A 21,454-nucleotide genomic window follows, 5' to 3' on the forward strand; every position below is an offset into this window, starting at 1 on the left:
TTATATTACAAATACTGAGCGAAGCCGGGTAAAATAACTAGTATTTCATATTTTTATAATGGTAAAACTTAAACATAAGTGGTTTTTATAATTCATCTTTTCCAATATCTTCATTTCTTTCGATATTTTCGTTATCTTTTAGCTATCATTTTAATGTTCCACATATATATAAATAGTGTTATGTATATCTTTTTATATTTTTTTTTATTTCCTTTTCATGTTTAATTTTTCATCTCTCTTATTTTATTATAGTTATCTTGAATGTTTTTTTTCTAATTTAATTTTTAAATATAAAAACGGGCGAGATGTATGTATGTTTGTGGGTATGTGGGTATATGGATATGTATGTATGTGGCGGATGCTTAAACAAGTATGGAGATTTCAAAAAAATAAATTTTAGAATGCCAGAGTATATGTGTACATACGTTATGAATAGGGATGTGGTGTGACGACTAGTTGTGTCAAGGAGACGTGCGGAAGTGGGGGGGTGTGGAACGACTGACATATGCTCCTGATATTGAGCGAGTTGGAACGGGTGGCGTCAGCGTCAGATGCGTGGAAGCGTACACCAAAAACACATCCATGAAGACACACACACACACACAAATTCATTCATCATTTCAATGCGGGCGAACGTCGAATTAATACGCGACTATAAATTACCTTACACTACATTTATGTGTAACATTTAACTTCATTTTAATTCGTGTATCAATTCCTTTCCGAAGCCACCCGTTGAAATCGGCACAGCACTATTTATATATATATACATATGTACATATATATTATACTTATTACAATTTTGCAATAGTGACGCTACACAGTAGTTCCAAATCGTCACTATGGCTAAACAAAAAAAGCAAAGCGTTTACAATAAGATCAAAATAAAATTAAACTAGCATAAATATAAAAAAATACAACAATAGAACAGGTTATGACCTCAAATTAAACACTCCCTTAACCAGATCAGCATATTTTAGAATAAACAAATCTAAGTTTTAGCTAAATAGCTAATAAACCATCAAATTGGCACGTGCCCCAGGTGAGGAGAATATATTACGGTATCTAACGTATTTGAGTTGGCTGGGAACATTCAAGCTCAATTATGCAAGAATTTGAGGATTGCTTACCAAACTAACCAATAATTTATGTATAATTCAATATAATAATATAATTTAATTTAATATATATGTATGTCTATCTATCAGCTTTGCCACCTCGTATTATATGTTACATAAATAAATAAATAAAAATAAATCAGACTCATACCATTACATTCTTATTATATAATAGCCGATGCATTCGATTCAGTCACTGTTGACTTTATGAATGTCAAACTAATATTGAATGTTGATCAAATAATACGCGTTCACAAATTAACCCTTTGATCACAGCCGTGCTAAGCCGGATATCTACTCGCGCACATTAAGCTAATGCTCTATTAGCGAGTTTGCACACCGGTGTCGATACGTAATTGCAGTTTTCGGAGACGAACGATAGTTTTGAATGGGTTGCAATGGGGTACGTAAGTGCTCGTTTCGATATCGCACACCCCGTCTTCGTATCGAACAATTTAGCCCGTCTTCATCGTCTTGGATAAGGGTGGGAGTGGGTGGTGGGGTGCCGAGTCTAGAATACGCTCTATCAAACAATAGGTGTTAATTCCGATATATTATAGTATTGTTAAATTAGTGCGAACGCCGGGGAACGGGTTGGAAACAGCGAATCTGCACCTTTTTGTCGGTGGACGTTTAGTTAACTGTGAAATTTAATAATTTGTTGAATAAATTTTTTAGTGGCTGTGTGCTTCGATTATGGGTATCATTATTAAAATTTTCAATGTAAGGCATTAAATTGACAAATGAGCCGATAAATTTAAATTATGACCTCATGCGTCAAACAGCAAGCAAACACCTAGCGCTAGCGATTTTGCTAATATCATGAAAGATCTATTATAATTTCCTTTTTATGATAGTCACTTTTAAACTCACCGATGATCCGAGCACTCATTGAAGTTGCTTCTTGAAATGCAATCTCTTATGTAATAGATTCAAATAATCAAATAAAAATATTTTTTCATGAATCAATGGGACTTAAAATATACTAAATGTAATTTATTATAATATTTGCAACGACATTTAAGAGAAATGGTTGGTTGCTACAGCAATTCGAAGGAGGCGCGAGTTGTGTCATCGAACCTGAGCTGAATGGAGAATGTATACGATGTGATGAAGTTTTGTATTCTCTACATCTGATATAGGAAACTAAGTGAATTTCGTATCGCAATACAAGTCTTCAACTGCAATTTACACTACTCCAATACCTATATATCTGCGAACAAACCCCTTAGCGTATACCTTCCTAAGCGTATAATCGATAAATACTTACAAACGAGACGTACAAAAACGATACAACTAGTGACATCTATACGATATTGATCAAAACTATTGATATCGATCAGTTGCATATTTATCTTCACCTATGGGCGAGTAGCAAAACTAATCGAATTGATCGATATCATCACCACAGACGATTTGTATCGTTATACATTATTTATTTTTATAATATCAAGAAAATAATAAATGCAAAATTTTATTGTCATAAAATATATATCTTTTGTTATCAACTAACGGATTTTTCAGCTAGGGGAAACTTTTTCAGCGTTCGCGTCAAGTCACTCGCTCTGTCTATCCGCTAATTAATTAGACCGCAAGAGTAAACCCTCAGGCCGGCTTAACCCTTCAAGTCAATCTTGGCAAACAAATCGAAGTTGAACGCTGATCGCCTCCCTCGATACCCTTAAACCGCAAGTCATTAAGAACCGTTAAATAGGCTGACAATAGTCTGAGTTGTTCAAGTGCTACCTAATTTATCTGCATAGGGAAATTTAACGCGAAAACGGTATTTATGTTTGGAATACTTTAAAATACATATTTATATATAAATACATTTACTTTTTTTATTATTATTAAATATTTTTTGTCACGTCACTATAACCAAAAACAAAAACAAATAAATATAAAATATTATACATTGCTTTTAATACACACTGTTTTATTATAGAGGTTTGTGTACTTTCGAAGCTACATAGGTAAAAACTTTGACCTTGGAAACAGCAGTTCTTAATAATAGCACTGTACTCCTCTCGTACAACTCTCGAAAGTTCCTAATCCGTCCGATTTTCCATCTGCCAAATTTTTTGTCGTCTTATTATATGGTTAATCCAGTATTTTCCATCTCTCATTGTATTTTTATAGCTTTCTTTTTATGACGACGAATATTAATCCAATCTGTCGAGACCATCTTCGTCCCCCATTCTGTTTATATACAGTGGTCTAGATTAGGTCCTACGGTTTTTATTTTGTGGGCACATTTTTTTAGTATTATACAAAAAAGACTGTCTTAAGAGAATGGGAAATGTCATATGGTAGTATTGACAAATACATTAGCTGTGATCCGAGCTTGCAAAGCGATGAAAATTAGAAACAGCTCGCCAAAGGGTTATCACTGTGCTGCAGCTAGCGGCCGCCAGCCGGCGCTGGCGCGACAGGCGTTAACTGTCAGCGGATTAATTAATTAAATTTCATTACCCCCTCGCGATTTTGAATAAGTCGACACGACAGAAGATTTCAGCGTCTATACCGAACGGATGCACGAGATACTGATGCATAATTCCACAGACGAAACATCTTGCCACGTGTCGTACGAAAGCCAGTCGCCGAGAACCTTTACTCTTATGATATTCTACCTATGTATTATACATACATACACTAAAGGTAAAGACACGCAAATAGGTACGCGACAGGTGTTTTTTTTAGATAGTTTCACACATGTAAAAAAAACGCTAGACGTACTCCGGTATGCTAAATCTGTACCGCAGCATCCTTCGCAAGCCTCACCCCCTAGAATGTTTTCAGTGATATTTTATCCTTATATTGACATAGGTTTGACAGTGATCGATAACGGCGATTCCCATATTATAAGAAATGTAGGAGAAACTTGTCGAAATAATAAGATCGTACGAATTAATAGTGACAAGAAGATACGCCTCCCACCGCTGGAGTCCACTTACACGTCCCGTTCTCTACTTTTGAGTGTGTTCTTACCATTAGACTCGTCGAAATGAAAAGACTTCCATCGTCTAATAATGAGTCCATTCAATTGTTTTATCATTACGATTGATTTAAATTGATTTTCATCCACATGCTTTACATTTGCTTGAATCTTACTATGTAATAATGTAGCATAAGTACCGTTTCCGGTTGAATTAAATTTACAACATAGCAATTAGTATTTCATTACCTGATATAAAGTTTTGGTGTGGTATTTGTGGTGTTAGAATTATTACCAACATACACAGATCCACATACCCATAGCACACAATAAAAAAATCTCAAGTTCAAGGTTTCGCATTTTCACAAAACTTCATCTATTTTTACGCATACTACGTATTGTTATAAATTAAATAAAAAAAAAACACCAAGATGTGATTAGTGATCGATTCTGAGTTCAAATCAGTCGAAATTTCTAGATTTAATTTTCTCACGATCACAAAACTTCATCAAACGATACTACATATGTACGGATGTAGAGATAAGGTAAAAAAAATAAAACGTGATCATGGATCAATACTGATCAGTTAGAATTTCGAGGTTGAATTTTCAGAAGATTCACAAAACTTTATCTTTTGATACTTTAAAAAAAAATAGGCATTAGTCAAACCAAATGCAGTACGTAATACATTTGGTACTTCTTTACACTGAAGTGTTTCAAACCTGAATATTTTAATATATATTATATTTGCCATTACCAGAATAGGATTTTAATATATATTTAATAATACTTTTAGCTTTCTGAAGCGTTCAAGCTCACAGTAATATCCGGATGATGCAGATTATTTGGATATTCTAAATGTACCATATAGATATCAAGAAAAGGGCAAAAGCAAACATGGCAGCCGTCAAATGTTTTATCAAAGAATTTCAATTTTGATCTTTATATACGCCATCGTGTCAAACGGATCGAAAATTATGCACAACGATGCTGAAGTGGTGTCTATAATATTGTGAATTGGAGCTATTGAGGAAATGACTGATGAACTTACTGAGTTCAAATATTTTTCTGTGCTGTAGATGCTGTAGTATTTTTATGAATATTTTAAGTGATTGAGGTGTATCCATGAATGGCAAAAACTAGGTAATTAGCATTCGCCGATAGTATGATATAATAGGAACGTTAGAAAGGAGTCCCCCTGTCGCCTCTATTAGCGCGCGCATAAATTTGTCGACGGCTTTGAGCTGCGCTCGCGTATAGAGTTCATAACCTTTTTAATGGTTCTCTCAATATGTAAATGGATTTCCGTATTATGTAGATTAATGTTTCTGCGGAGATAAGTTACGTCTCTTCCGTTTTATCATCTGTGTAGATTTAAAGGCAACTTCCGCGCTCCAAAACAACGGCCATAAAGCACACTTGCGCTTCGGAAGACTCACGGCTACACCCCTGCCTTGTCTACTATTTATTTATGCTCGAACAACGCGACAACAATTATTAATTTTTTCTTATTACATTTTATCGCAGGTAAACTCGAAAGAGATTTTCTATACACTTTTTGACATCCTTATACGATTTGCCACGCTAAAATGCTTAGAGAAGGATACTGTTGGTATACAACTTTTCCGTCCTTTTTGATGACTTATGTATTATAAGGAAAAGTGATGACTTATGTATAAGGAAAAAAATTAAAAATAAATTTTTCGTTGTAATTTTCCAATGCTTAAATTATTTCCAAATAGTGCGAAAATTAAGACAGGCCTGATTATATATAATTATAGGACAAAATCTCTTGGATGAAACTACCGCGGTGACTAAATCGCGCAACGCATATGTAAAAAAATAAATACAAAAAGAAAGTTAATACAGAAACAAGTAATATATATGTATGTATATTAAAAACAGGTCGAATGTGTGAGAAAGGTCCGATAGAACAATGCAATGATAAAATAAGAATCGTTTATTTATTTTGAAATTGTACTTTAGAATTTGTGCTGATACTTTGATATTATTATATTTTAAATTTAGGATACATAATTACATTTAATATGTCTATTATTTTTATTAAAGTTTCAATAAATTTTGAATAAATTAAAAAGTACACTTTCAATATTTTCAGTAATATATTCCAACTGGCGTTGTAGGTAATTTATATTTGAAATCAACTAGTAAATTATATCACACATTGTTGGAAGTGTATTTGCGTTTGTAGAGTTATAATTTACTTTAATTTTAATATCTTTGTCGGTTGAGTTTTGAGAGTTCCGATGTTTTTACGAATGCTTTAGTATTCAATATTTGATATACATATATTACGAATTATGGTAATGTGTATCGTATTAAGATAACTCAAAAATGTATGCGAAACAAAAAAATGTGACTTTGAAACTTAATTTACAAGTCGATAGACGTTTTCACGAAAACCTAACTTTTCCATCTACCTATAAACCTACCTCTCGGTCTAACCTGGTACCAACTTATAGTTAACGTGTATTTTCAGTTGTAATATATTTTAACCAGTTGGAATGTAATTCGCAATATGAATTAACTTACGTGGGTTAGACAGAATATATTCCAACTAGTCAACATATTATATATTACAACTGAAAATATACTTCAACTATGTATCTATAATGGTAGTTGGGATCGTGTTAGATGGAATATATGTATAACAACTAGTAAAAATATATTACAACTGAAAATATACTACAACTGTAATATATATTGCATATCAAAAATATCTTCTTATTATAATAAATTTAATTTCTTTATATAATATAGAAATATTTATTTAATAATTTGAAATATATTATATATACAAACATAAAGCGGATTAGCATGTCTGCCTACGGTAAGATATAATTTATTAAATATTTAATTGAGTATTAAAATATAAATAAAACATTTATTATACTCACTTTTTGTGGGATCTACTTACAATGTTTATATAAAGAATAACTAAAATTTAAAAGAATAGTTATTATCTATTATATAAATACGTCATATAATGTCAAAAATTTTGAACAAACTTCATATAAAATCTATAGTAATATTTTAATAAAAGTTTGGTTTGTCATATACAATTTAAAAAAGGCAAATAAATATCTTATATAAAGGTTTTTTATGTAAGGGTAAATACATAAATATGTACATGCATACACATTACAAATTGAACGAAGGTGCAAACTTTTCCGCACTTCAGAATACAAATTTAAAATTAAGATTTACTATGGCCGGTGACATTAATGTGCAGAGTTTTGTAGCGCGTTTAAAAGTATGCGCACACACCTAAAATGACTTTAAAACATTCTTTCCAAACATATAAAAAAAAACAATGCAAATTCAGACACATAAAGAAGAAGGAGAATCAATTAGCTAATATGTACATACAAAGTAATTTTTCCTTTGACTCCAGAAACTAAGCTGTCGGACGATAACCGAGATGAAAGATGCGACTCGGACGAGAGCCAGGGGTGGCAAAACGCGACTCGTAGTCAAGATTTGGGGTTTGGACGAAGGGGTGGCTTGGGATGGGGGATGGACGAGCTGAAATCAGATATGTATTAAGTAGCGGCGCGCCGCCCTGGCGGATAATTACACGGCAGCCTCCGCTAATGGCGCCCCAACTCTTTGTATAAATATAAATAAATACATAAATATGACGTCGTTAGGTATGAAAAACACGGGGCGGCAGGTAACACGAGTTGGCTCTTTAGTTCGCGTTAATCTTAATGTGCCCCAAGTTTACAGAGACGCAAGACAGGTGCAGTGCCCCGACCTCCCCTCGACACCTACCCTCTCCCCATCCACCTCTTGATTAATACTTTTTTGAACAACATTTTGCCACTTTTTCGAGTTTTGAAACTCAATACTGTCAACTAAAGTGGCGAGCTACATACATACATACATAAATACTACATAGGCAGCCGTAGAGGTTGTTCGGTTCATCTGTTTGGAGGGAGGTTAAAAGATTCTGGATTTGAATTCAATCAACCTAACACATTGCTCTAACGCGACGAGTGCTATGCAGATTAAAAATTATTAATTAATTATTGAAACATGTACAGGTACACACATTTAGTAAACATGACATATATGGTCAAGCAATTAACAGCCATAGAGACATCTATGGACAAATTTTAGCAGCATCTTCTGAATAACTGAAAATTTTTGCGAAAGGGATGGGACAGGGTTGTCAATTTGTTGGAACTGTTTCAATGAAATCAGATAAATTGACGAACTCTGATAGGAAACGATCGACCTTAGAGTCACATATCCAAGGTCTGGCCAGCAGCATACGGCATAGAACCCGTGACCAAACAATTGAAAGCATTACATGCTAACCATTGGTCTATCTTATGTTTTTTACTTAAAATAAATTAAAATTTGAATCATTTGAAAACATAATTTGATTGAGCTATACATACATGGCTATCTGTCTAGATCGTAAGTTTAATATACACTTTGTATATTAAACTTTTGTATATTAAACACTTTTATATTTATATACATATGTACATATGTATATAAAAATTCAAATTATCTACTAACTCTCTATTCCTTCATTCAATTAAGTATCACTTAGTCCTTTACATGAAACAAACTCTGTAGTTATAAAATACTATAAGACTTCATATGTTTCTCTGACTGTCCAAATGACACAGCTGTACTAGCAATCAATCTTCTTGTTGATATTTCATGACAATTCAAATTATTTGCTCTATTATATACAGTCAAGTATTCTACATATAAGAATCATTATAAATACCTCTGCGAAAATTGGTTCCAATTACATATATAATATATAATATATACATACATAGCTAGAGAAAATATGTGTGTAGAGAACAAACAGATGCATTTTATTGTTAGACATACATAGATTAACTTTGCATGTTGATTTTATACATATATACACAACTATGTAGCTTTATTTTTGCCCTTGTAGTGGATGTACATAAATATGGAGCTTTATTGAAGATTTTTGTTCAGTTTTTGCCACCCCCTCCGCCGCCCATTTCCACCCCCCGTGTCCACCCTTTTAAACGGTGCTGTATTATTTTTGCAGAAATTTTTCTCGTTGTTCAGCAACCTGCAGTTTTCTTCGTCACATTAGTGTCACCCCAGGCCGCGCTCAACTAATGAAAAGAAAATCTAATTAAAAAATTTCTCCCCGAGATATCTCAATTTTTTACGCTGAACTCTTCGTTGTCGTCGTGTATAATTCGAAATCACTGCGAAACGATAGTGTTGTATGTGATTTATGACCATTTCGTAGCTCTTTGTGAGTGTATGTGTTCTATCTTAAATCTGATTCGGAGAGATTAACGGTCCAAGTTTAAATATTATATCACTTTCAGGTTCTCGTTCCCGGTTTTCCCCTTTTTTCCTGTACAAATTGTTGTTATTGTATATTTTTCCGTCTGTCCCGCGCATGAAAATGAGTATGAATGGAAAATTTCTTGTATAATTGGGGTGGGGTGTTTTTTTCTCTATTACCAGCATCAAAGTATTTATTCTAATTTTTTTAGGGTGAATATTACGTAAAGGATGATTTTGTATATAATATTTTTCTTTTATTAAAATATTTAAACAATAGTTTAATATCCCATCTCGAAAGCGTAGGAATTACTATGGAATAGTATTTTTAAATAACTCTTTTCTGTTAAAAAATGAATAGAAAGTATAATATGAAACAGTCGCAGTCAAATTAAATACATATTTTTCTCTCTTTTTAATATTAAAATATTTTGTTTTTGGTACAAAAAAAATTATAAAATAGCAACCTGTGCAATAGGAACAGCCACCTGTGTACCTACGTCTGAACTTAATTTGTCTCAAAGCAATTATTTTCAATTAAAAAAATTTACGAAAAATCTTCATGGCGCTACGTGTGCAAAAGACAAAGATAATCAAAATTTATATTTAAGCTGTGACTTATTTAACATTTTTTCACAGTCAAGGGTTAACCGTGAATTATTGTGTATTAAAGCACATCGGGTTCGTTTATAATTATCCTGGGGACTTTTCAGATGTCTTTGTATAAATTCTGAAAATGTACGCTATTTGTATAAATTAATTTAACGCAAAAAAAAGAAAATATACTGCAACACGCACAAAATATTTCAGTGTCCTCTGCGAAACCCTTTACGTGAAACAAAACTGAATAGAAAAAAAAGAAAAACGACAGACGTCATCCCCTGCAAATCTATGGAAGTGAATGGCTGCTGAAGTGAAGAGAATTTATTAACGGCTGCTATTGAACGAGTCGGAAAATCGTTTTTCTCCTGTGGAAAAACAAATTGCGCCATACAAAAGCCATCAACACTCCAACATTATACAACATGACGCAGAAATACACTCCAACACGCAATTTCCAAATAAATAAACTTCATCAATTCAATCAATAGACTTTTGAACAAAATCAAATGCATCGAATTCTAAACACTTACATACAAACATGTACTTACACATACTTTACTACACAACACTATCATACTAAAATTAAATTACTCAAGTAATTTAATACAACATACAATTAACAATAACATACAAACGATATAAACTTTAAAACTTTTTAATTAAAATATTCAATTTGAGACGAAACTATTGAACACAGTGTAGCGAAAATGGAAGTTATTGTACCGTCCGATAATTTAGCGTACAATTCCCGGCAAGTGACAAAATGAACATCGCCTGCAAACAATTTGCTCGTTCGATTGCCGTATTAGTATACACAATACTGTATACACATAGCTTAAAATACAACAATAAATTATTTATTTTACAAACAATCAAACAGTACAGTACACATTTGCACGGGTGATTTCCTAATCTTCATACGAATGTGTATCCGATGTATCCTTCCCGGTCAAAGCACGAGCCGATAATGAAGGCTCTTTGGGTATATTGTAAGGTCATATAGGTATGTATCAACGTGTATATATGTTTGTATTGACCTATATTTTATATGGGCCACACCGTACGATTGGTCAATAATCGACGCGCGGCTATTGGTCGACTGTTGCGCAGACTCGAATCGATGTTCGATTGATTGGATGTTCAACGCCTATCATAAGTATATTGTATAAGTATAAGATATACTACAAACACTACATCTTAAGTATATGTATGTACATATATCATTGGATTGTCTGCAATGTGTATAATTCCAGTTTTGTGCAATATTACGTAAGAATGCTATCGTATCAAGTTTTGTACGTAGTCAAATTATGACGTGAACGTTAAGATCATGTATAGGTATATACATCAATCGATGGAAAATCATTATGTTAGTGTGTAAAAGGACTAAATATCGCTGATTAATATTCTATTAACTATTATTGAACTTATGTTTTTGATACAATATTTTCTGGAATACATATAGGTATATACATATGTAGTTTTAAACCTGCCTTTAGATACATGCTAGCTATCTTTAGGTATATAAATGTATTGGAAAGTTGATCTACCTATCTTCAGATAATATAAAACAGAATTTGACAAACTTTATGTAGTGCTACAAATTGAAAAACTGAATTTAAAACAAAAATATTACACAATAATACATGAAACGCTGAATAATTTGATATGTGTGACATTCGAAGTGAATTTTCAGTTGTAATATATTCCAACTGGTGTTTTAGGTCATTCATATTCGAATACAGTTCAACTAGTAAATTATATCTCTACAAGCGCAAATACACTTTCAACAATGTGTAATATAACAGTTGAGTTTTGGCAGCTCTGACGTTTTTACGAATGCATTAATATTTGTATCACAAATAATGGTAAAGAGAACCGTATTACGATAACTTTTAAGAATGTGTTCAAAACAAAAATGTGACTTTCAAACGCAATTTACTAGTCGAGTGACGTTTTAACGTAAGCCTAACATCTCCATCTAACCTGGTACCAACTTATAATTGAACTGTATTTTCAGTTATAATATATTTTGACTAGTTGGAATGTAATTCGCCATATCAATCAACTTGCGTGGGGTAGACGGAATATATTCCAACTAGTCATAATTTATTACAACTGAAAATACACTTCAACTAAAACGCTAGTTAGTACCAGGTTATATGGAATATATTCCAAGTAGTCAAAATATATTACAACTAGAAGATACACTTCAACTGTAACATATATGTAGATATATGTAGGTATTATATGAAATTACTTTTTTTTTTAACCTTTATTTTATCTATAACATTCAATACTTTGAAAAAAATAGAAAATATATATGAAGTATACATACATACATAAATATATGTAAATAATCGAATTTTCATTGAACATAATTATGAAAACATAAAAAGGAATTCCACTTGAAATACTCTTAGCTGTCAAATGAGTGCATTTCTTGTACCTAAGCTGCTGATACATAATAAAATTTGTTATTACTTTTTATTACATCAATTCATTAATAACAATGATAAGTGTAAACACACTTGTAATAATTTATATTATATATACATACATATATACATATACCAGGAAGGCCTTACAGGTAACCCCAAATGCGCCTTCCTGGCCAATTACAACCATGCAGCATTTTTATTATACATATACAAGTCGCTGAATTACGAGACTGAAAAACTCGCAAATCAACGAAACATCTATGAATTGTACATAAATTTTATTGTACATTAATCATACTCAAATTATGGTGACATAGTATGTCGGAAGGATTTTAGCCAATTTTAATCGGGAACCGTTTCAACAATGAACTCGATAGAAAACGACTGATCTGGAGCACAAATATCCAAGTCTGACGAGCAGTACTACAGATGTATGTACTCAGAAATTTTTTTTTCAATCGAGGTCAGGTCATGGGATCGAACTCGGCGCCTCTCGGTGTTAAGCAGAAGCTTAACTACCGAGCTATATTGCTGGCTATATGTATACATATATATAAAAATAAATAAAAAATAAATAAATGTAGGCAATGATCCAATTTACGTTTACGTATCAATGATTCTAATCTCTCATATGCCTAAATGATTCAATTTTTCAGCCAGTGGTTCAATTTTTGTTTAAATCATGTTATAGTTTGAAGAACCTTTATTTGTCAAAATTCTTCTCCAACTGGTTGTATATGTAATCACATAAAATTTTCACCAAACTACGCGCTACACCAGATACGCGCATGATGTGAGAATTGCAGGTACTTTCTCCTGGAAAATCGTCTTAATACTACTTTTATATGTATGCAAATATTTTAAAGGCAATTTGTTTGTATGGCAAAAGACCTGCAAACTGCCTACTGCTGATCTATAGATCGACTGGGCATTTTAAAAAACATTACTATTAGCATTTCCAGAAAGCTCACGAGCGCCGCTCCCAATCGTCCCACGCTATCAATAGTTCAAATACCAATACGGTTCAACTTCTGGGAAGACATTCTCCGCTCATTGATTGCTCAAAAAGATTCAGAAGGCCTGGCCGTTTGCACACACGACATATCTATTTGCAGGGCAGCGTATATTTGTGTATGATTTGTCGTGTTTGCGGGGAATATTACGTATAATCGTTTATGCGAAATCTCTGGTCGCTCGCCCACGCTGGTCATGACAAGCGCTACCGATCGCAGCATCCACCGCAAACTACCTGCAAAACCACCACAGCCAGTCCCCTCGTAGATTGCATCTATTAATTTTCGATTCCTTGTAAGGTAGCTCGAACTGTGACGTATGTATAGGCGTACAAGAGTTGTGGGAACTCATACAATCTATTCTGCATCGGCTCCTTCTTTGTTCGGCCCAATGAATATGATTTATCCTGCGATCTCCGTCGTACCTCCGAGGATGCATTATATTTGTGTTGGGGAGGCAAATCGAAGAAAAGCTCACCTGATCGTATCTGTCGGCAGGTCGTCTTTGGTTGAGAAATTCCGCAATTATTAATCAAAAAAATTGCCATGAAAAATATCAATGGTGAAGCGCGCCTTTCATTGTACGAACGAACCAATCATATCGGTGCAACGATCAAAGGTTTTTAAATCAGTGAAATGTGAAACGATGACATGAAAGACTTTTTAAACAAAAAGGATTCAATTGAAATCCGACATCAAACAATGCGTCCGTTTATAATATGTCGTACTTGTGTATTTGCATTTTTTGTATTGCGAAGGGTGTGCCAAGTACTGCGTTATGAAAAAGTTTAAGGAATTGAAATTAATTGAATGACATTTTAACGGATTGAATCGATTTCTTTTTTATTTTTGGCAAACGTTATCCTCCCCCAATTAAAATACAACCGAACATTTGGTTGAATGTCATTTTCACGGCAGGTGATTTTGGGAAATGATGCGGAACAGCCATAGCTCTAAGTACATATAAATGTGTATATGTATATTTGTACACACGAAAATTTAGGTACATATAAATTTATATCCGTTTGGTTGAATGATTTTATTTGACTAACAAATACTTTAATGCAAAATATATCAATGATATATTTTGCATTATATATTTATTTAGTAATGTGAAATTATATGTACATATATCATTATATTTATTGTTATTGTTTTTTTTAACAACTTCATAATAAATGCATATTTTGTATGTGTGTTTTTTCCCTATAATCTAGCAGCTTTGCAGTGTTACTCTTTATAATCTAATAGCTATCATAAGCGTAAGGCAAAGTTTCTCAATAGTTTTAAAACGTTATTGTGCAAATGAGCCTAAATTAGTAATCCATTGAAAGCTACCGAAATTACTGTTATGAATTCAAATTTCATTACGAAATTTATAAAACATGTCAATCTTCTCAATTAAATTCTGCTGTAAAATACTCGTTTATTTTAGTATGCATACAAATACATATACGTATACGTATAATGTATTTAAATATTATTATTTATGCCAAAATTTTCCAACTATTATTATCAATCTATCAGTCAAATTCCGTGTTCATTTAAATCATCATTAAATATTTCTATATTAATTTTTAAAATATGTATTACATCTCCAGTTAATTTATCAAATTCTCATGATCTAATATGAAGTATAAAAAATTGAAAGTCATTCATATAAGTACCTGGAAAAAAATGCTGACAAATTTATACCAATAAATAAAATATTTTGTTTTTGTTTATTTTGGAATAATGTCGTGGAATGTGCGTTGTTTAAGAAACACAATTTTTTTCTGGTTTTTTTTAAGTCGGTTTTTATAAAATCTTAGGTACGCCCTTTCACAGAGTCGTTCAAATTTCCATGAGAAAAATATCAGCAAGAGTATAAATCGTCGAAAAATAAATGAAAAGAGGATTTTAATTATCATTTTGATGATTCTATATATTTTTACGACGGTCATCTAATTACTGGACTTTGTCCCGGCAAAGTTTGAAACAACGCGTGCGTGGTGGTGGTGGTGTGCCTTTTTTGCGGCAATATCGAAGGGTAACCCTGAAGGTACCGACGACGGGGGGTTGCAATAAGAGGGGTATGTGTTCGACGTTGAGGTATTGTTTTTATGCTTCTCTTTTACATATAGCTAATATTAATAACACAAAAAGGGTAAGTGGGAAGGAAAGGTTTTGCGGGGGTGGCGTAGGGACGCGCGCGTATAGATCGTCACGCCACTTCACCGCATAGAAAATTAAATAAAAAATAATTGTAGTTATATTTTAATAATTTTAGCTTTGTATTGTATTGGCGAATGTTTGATTGGATTATTTTTTAATTAAAATATTTCGCGGTACGGTGCGAGCGTTATGAAATTGAACCCACGCTCGCGTACGAAAGTCGTATATTTTTCCACGAACACTTTGTCCCGAGCAATACGGATTATTGGGGGGAGGGAGTTCGTTGATATATCACGTGGTTTGGGGAGGTTAGGGAGAGGATTAATTTCGGCCTCTACGTAAGGGTAGTAGGAGAAAGGGGGATGATAGTGGGAGGTTGGTGGCATCAGAGGCGAAGGTGGCTGCTGTGGTGGTGGTGGTGGTTGTGGTGGCGATGGTGATGGCATTATTTGGCCATGTTTGAAGATGACATTTGCAATATCGTACGTACGCGAGAGAGAGCGAGTATGCCAATTCGGTGTATTGTCCCCTTGGTATTAACGATTTCCAAAAGTTACATTCGGCAATTCAGACTTATTGCCTCTGAAAAAATAAATTTTTGTACAAAATATGTATGCGACCTCTTTTCCTGGGCGAGTTCCTTCACCGTGAAATTTTTACATAAGTAATTACACCTTTGGGAGAAATGTCACGGTGTCGTATCGAGAACCGGGTGTTTAACAAAATGTAAGAAGTGGACTGAAAAAACTAATATTATCCCTCGTCACGCACCGCCGCTGCAGTTAAGATTAGAAATAACGACATTTATTTGTTCGAATCGACTACGGAACTATAACATTAATATTAAAACTATCACATTCGTTATTCGACGAAAATATACCAGGCGATGCTATCTTAATGTTTACAATACAATTTTATATGCCGGACGAAACTTTATCGTGTATTTTGGCTTAAAATATTCGAATCGACCCAAGATCAATAAAATAATAATCCCAACATTATTTCCGAACAAAAGACTGTTAGTTCTAAGCTAAAAAATAATATAAACATCATCTTATATCATATTAAAATATCGATTGAAGCTATCTCGTATACATATGTGTTGTAATCCGTACGATTATTTTTTGCATATAGAAAATTAATTTAAAGCTGAAGAATGAGACGACATTTTAATGAAAAATGTTCAATTTTGACAACTACATATGTACATATTACTTCAGACATAATTTTATTTCAAAATAAAAATACTATTTTCTGACTTATAATACATACATACATATGTATGTACTTTTTTCATGTAGAATTAATTTTGTATACGTATTTCTTCATATATTTAATAAATAGATATATGATGGAATCTAAAATGCTCATATAATTGGGTAGATTAAAATTCAAGGAAACAAGCACACAAAACAGACAGTATGTACATTACTCCAAAATTGAAACCTTTAAACGGTAAACGTCAAAGGAGAAGAAAGCTTTATGTCTAGATCAATCGCTTTAGATTAAGTCATCTATAAAAAATATGAAAGGGCTGTATTGGAAAATTTAAAGTGAAAAATCCATTTCATATCAAAATTATTTCAATAATATTCGGATGATGTAAGTACATATATATATTTATATAAATTGTATAACTACATATGTATATATCGATTAAAAATAAATTGTTCTTCAATAAATTATATATGGATTTTGGTATCAAATGTTCTTTATATACTATTATTATTAAGTAGAAAACTTTACAATTTGGACACAGTAATATTAGATAATTATATGTGCCACACATTTTCTTACAAATTTTTTCCATACTTTGGAAAATTCGCTCCTGGATTTTGTCGGGCTTCCACCCTCGTCTACAACATCTGCTTGTACATTTATTAAGCCATTTTTCCCTTGAACGATTTCTTCTTAATGCCGCGATATGACGATAATGCATAAGATATGATATTGGTGAACGGCATTCCGTGCCGAAAAGACGTATAAACCACACATAATAGGGAGCAGGGAAAAAGGGCTTTGCGTTATTGCATTGAGAATATTCGATGAGACTTTGTCGTCGTATCGCCTTCAGACATTTTCGTTGCTTGTATATATATTAAATTATACGCCGAGCTGAGAGGAAAAATATCACATTTTAAATTTTCAAATATAAACTGTATCCAATGAAGAAATCCGATGTAATTCTGTTATGATTATTTTTGTTTGTACTATTTTTAAGTTAAGCATGTGTGTATGAATATGCTTGGATATAATATCAGTGAAAATAATTTTCTTTGAAGCCTATGCATCCTTAAAGTGGCCCGTTAAAGAGACGTTGGCGGTTCAGAAAAATGGGGGTTTGGGTGTGGAGGGTGGATATTTGTAAAATTGATTACGTTTGACGTCTTTTTGATGCGATATTCTTTATGCCTCGGATTGGAAGGGAGTGATACGGCCGAGATGAGGGGATGGAGAGTGTGGGTGGTAAACATAAATAAAGCGATACGTGTTTCCTGTATATAGGAAATTTTCATTTTTTCTCCTTTTGGACAGGATTTTTCCTTATTGCCAGCCTTTTGTGCGGCAACTTCTTTTGTGTCTCATTTTCAGTAATTGCGTTACTCGTTTACATATGAATTTGAAGCGACTCGGCACCGTCTATACACGAGGTGAAAATACCGACTCTAATAAAAGAAAAACATCGATCGATACTCGTAAAAATGCAACAAAGGGTTTGCTCTTATATGTAGTATGTAGTTATAAATGATTAACGAGATTTGCGGAATGCTAGTTATATTGCATGTTGGCAATGGACGATGCAGAACTAATTTAAAATGAGAAATTCAAACTCATATATGTTTGTCAGTTTTATTTTAAAAATTGGTTATTTCTTGACTTAAATTTCGACTTCAATAAACTTAATTATTTCAAATTCAACATTATTTAAACACGCACAGTGCTGCTTAGGTGATCAATTTCGAAAAATTAAACAAATCACTACCAAACTTTTATCATAATTAATAAATAGATAATAATTGTTCGAGAGCAATCTTTTCACATTCCAGAATAGTTTGGCCATAAGACGTCGATACACGTTTATTTTAAATAATTGAACATTTTAATTTCTTATATATTCTATCGGTGAATTAAAAATGTATAGGAAGCAGTGCGAAAGCCTTTAAAATAATGTTTATATAAGATAGTGTGAAAAAAGTAAGTTTTATAACTGTTCAACTACATATGAACATATGTGGTCGATCTGACACTCGTTATTAATTCAATTTTGATGATTTCGTTAGTTATTAAATTATCATAGCGTACTGTCGGAGACATTTTCATACTCTAATTATACATAACTATTCTCTGTGTGCCACTTAACTATCAAAGCGAGGAAGAGTCCTGGAAATTGTTGAAAATCAGCTCACAAATATTTTGCCATGTATACGGTCATTGAAATTAATAAAAAGCATGTAAAGAATATAATCAAAAGCCTGAAAAATTTAATCTCTTTTATAATATTAGTGACTAGACAAATATATTGATAATGGCCAGAAAATGGTATATTGATAAAGGCCAGAAAAGTACATACAAATGTATATTAAAAAGTTCCACGACAAAATATCTAATGACACAAAATGATAACGCGATATAATGTACATTCACAAAATACACTCATATGTTCGAAACATGTACAAGTATTCAATAAAACGTATGGTGACGAAAATCTATACACGTCTTTTGACATGTTAATAAATATAAATCAGATAAGCTAGTCTAATCAAAATTTAATCATAAATAATAAACTCTATCATAAGCACTTTCGAATTCTTCGTACGATTATTTCGTTAAAAAAATAGTTTTTGAACATAAAATTTTGAACCAGCAGCGTGGACTTTTGGTTAGCATATTATGCTTTTGAGTAGAGTAGTTACGGTTCGATTCCCACTAGTAGCTGCTGACCAGATCTTGGTTTGTGACTGCAGATCGATCGTTTCCTATCAGAGTTTGCCGATTTTTCTGAATTTAATTGAAATGGTTCTTGTATATTGGCATCTCCTTTTCAATCTCTCTTGCAAATCTCAAGCTATTCAGCATCTTGAGGTTCGCCAATTTCTATAGTAAAATGCTGCAAAATTTTCTCCATAGATGTCACTGTGGATGATTTTTGTATGAATTCGCTTTGCATAAACACTTGTATTGATTGTATTGATCGTATTGTATCTGCAAGAGTACGTGTTCGGTTGAAATAAAAACAAAATATGATGGTTTGTATATCTAAATATATACATATATACACATTATGTCGCGTATTCATTTTCTTCCTAGACGTTGTGTCGTTGGACGTTTTGTCTATAGATTTTTTTTCTGCCACAGCTTCTTCCATCCCAATTTTGGCCATAGAATTATTTCCTATGTATCTTTAAGTAGGATGTAACAATTTTAATTCATTTCTTTGAGAACATTTCATACAATATTTATGAATATTAGCTTCAATATTAAGAATATTAAGAATCTTAGTGAGTAAAGTTTGTATTGAAAATTATACGATAATTAGTGTTTTTGAGTGTAATAAGTGTATGATATTGCCTCATTCTGTAAAAAAAAAATGATTGAAATCAGCCGTATTGTCAAAAATAGGAGCATATTAAAATATATTATAAAATATAAGTATATAATATATTATATAGGGAGACAGATCCATAGAGAAACACGTCAAAGCTAGACAAATGCTAAATTCTGATTTCGTCAAACTTTATCCTCGCGATGTATGTACATACATAATTGCAATCCGGTTTCTCTACGAATGCTGGTTAAATTGAAACGACATTCACTATTGAAACTTTCAATTCGACTTTCAACTATTCCGACAGTCATAAATACCATAAGTATACGTGCACATGTTCACGAGTGTGTGTGTGTGTGTGTGGAGGCACTAGGGGGAGTTTCAGTGTCGAATATCTTGGTGCGGGAGCACGTAAAGTTTACATGTCCCTATTTGTACTGGGTGGATGCATTTCGCTACCCACTCGAATATCCGCATTCGGGCTTCCTGGCAAATATATTGCAAATTTATATTGGACCCTTTGCCGGCTGCAACTGCAGCAACTGCGATCCTATCTGAACAGCTAGTCGTGACCGTGGCCACCGTATGAGTAGATTCCACAGTTGTGATAGATAACGAAACCATCAGTCCTTGCACAAGCACATTTGAAACACTATATAATTCAATTTGAACCTGCAAGGATATTATAATCAATACATGAAAGCCAAATTAACCACTCCTAGTATGATATACTCATGTCAGTATTTTGGCCTGGTCGTTTTGTTTCGAGGCTGTTGTATGTATCTTAAATGATTTTTGCTGTAATATGTAGATATAGTGAATGATACGCATCTGTTTGGCAATGAACTGTCAGTACTTTCTGTATAAATGTCGCCACGTGCAATGGAAGTTTATAATTAAAAATTTTGTGCGACGTTTATCGAAGTCTTTCGGCGTCCTCAATAAAGGAACAATTGGAGAAAATAAAGTTGACAACCCCTTGTTGGACTAATTTAGCACCGAAGCGTACTATAGATTAGATTAGAAAAAGTACAAAAGAAGACGAGAGGACCAAGTGGAATATAAAGAAAGGAGTTAGGAGCGAAAGGAGGCAGGAACCGGGAGGTTGGGGGATAATCGGGATAATGTCATCCCTTTTACTCGGGCTGAAAAAATAACGGCAGTATTTTATCTCGTTTAGGGTGACCAACTGAAAGTAACTTAAATTAAATTATATAAAAAAAATACCCCCACAATGAATTATATTGTACATATAATTCCAATGAATTTGATATTATTTCAAAAGATACATTTTGAATTGATGTGTACTATTTGATATGTACATA

Source organism: Arctopsyche grandis, chromosome 5 (assembly GCF_051622035.1).
Source record: "Arctopsyche grandis isolate Sample6627 chromosome 5, ASM5162203v2, whole genome shotgun sequence".
NCBI classification, from domain to species: Eukaryota; Metazoa; Arthropoda; class Insecta; order Trichoptera; family Hydropsychidae; genus Arctopsyche; species Arctopsyche grandis.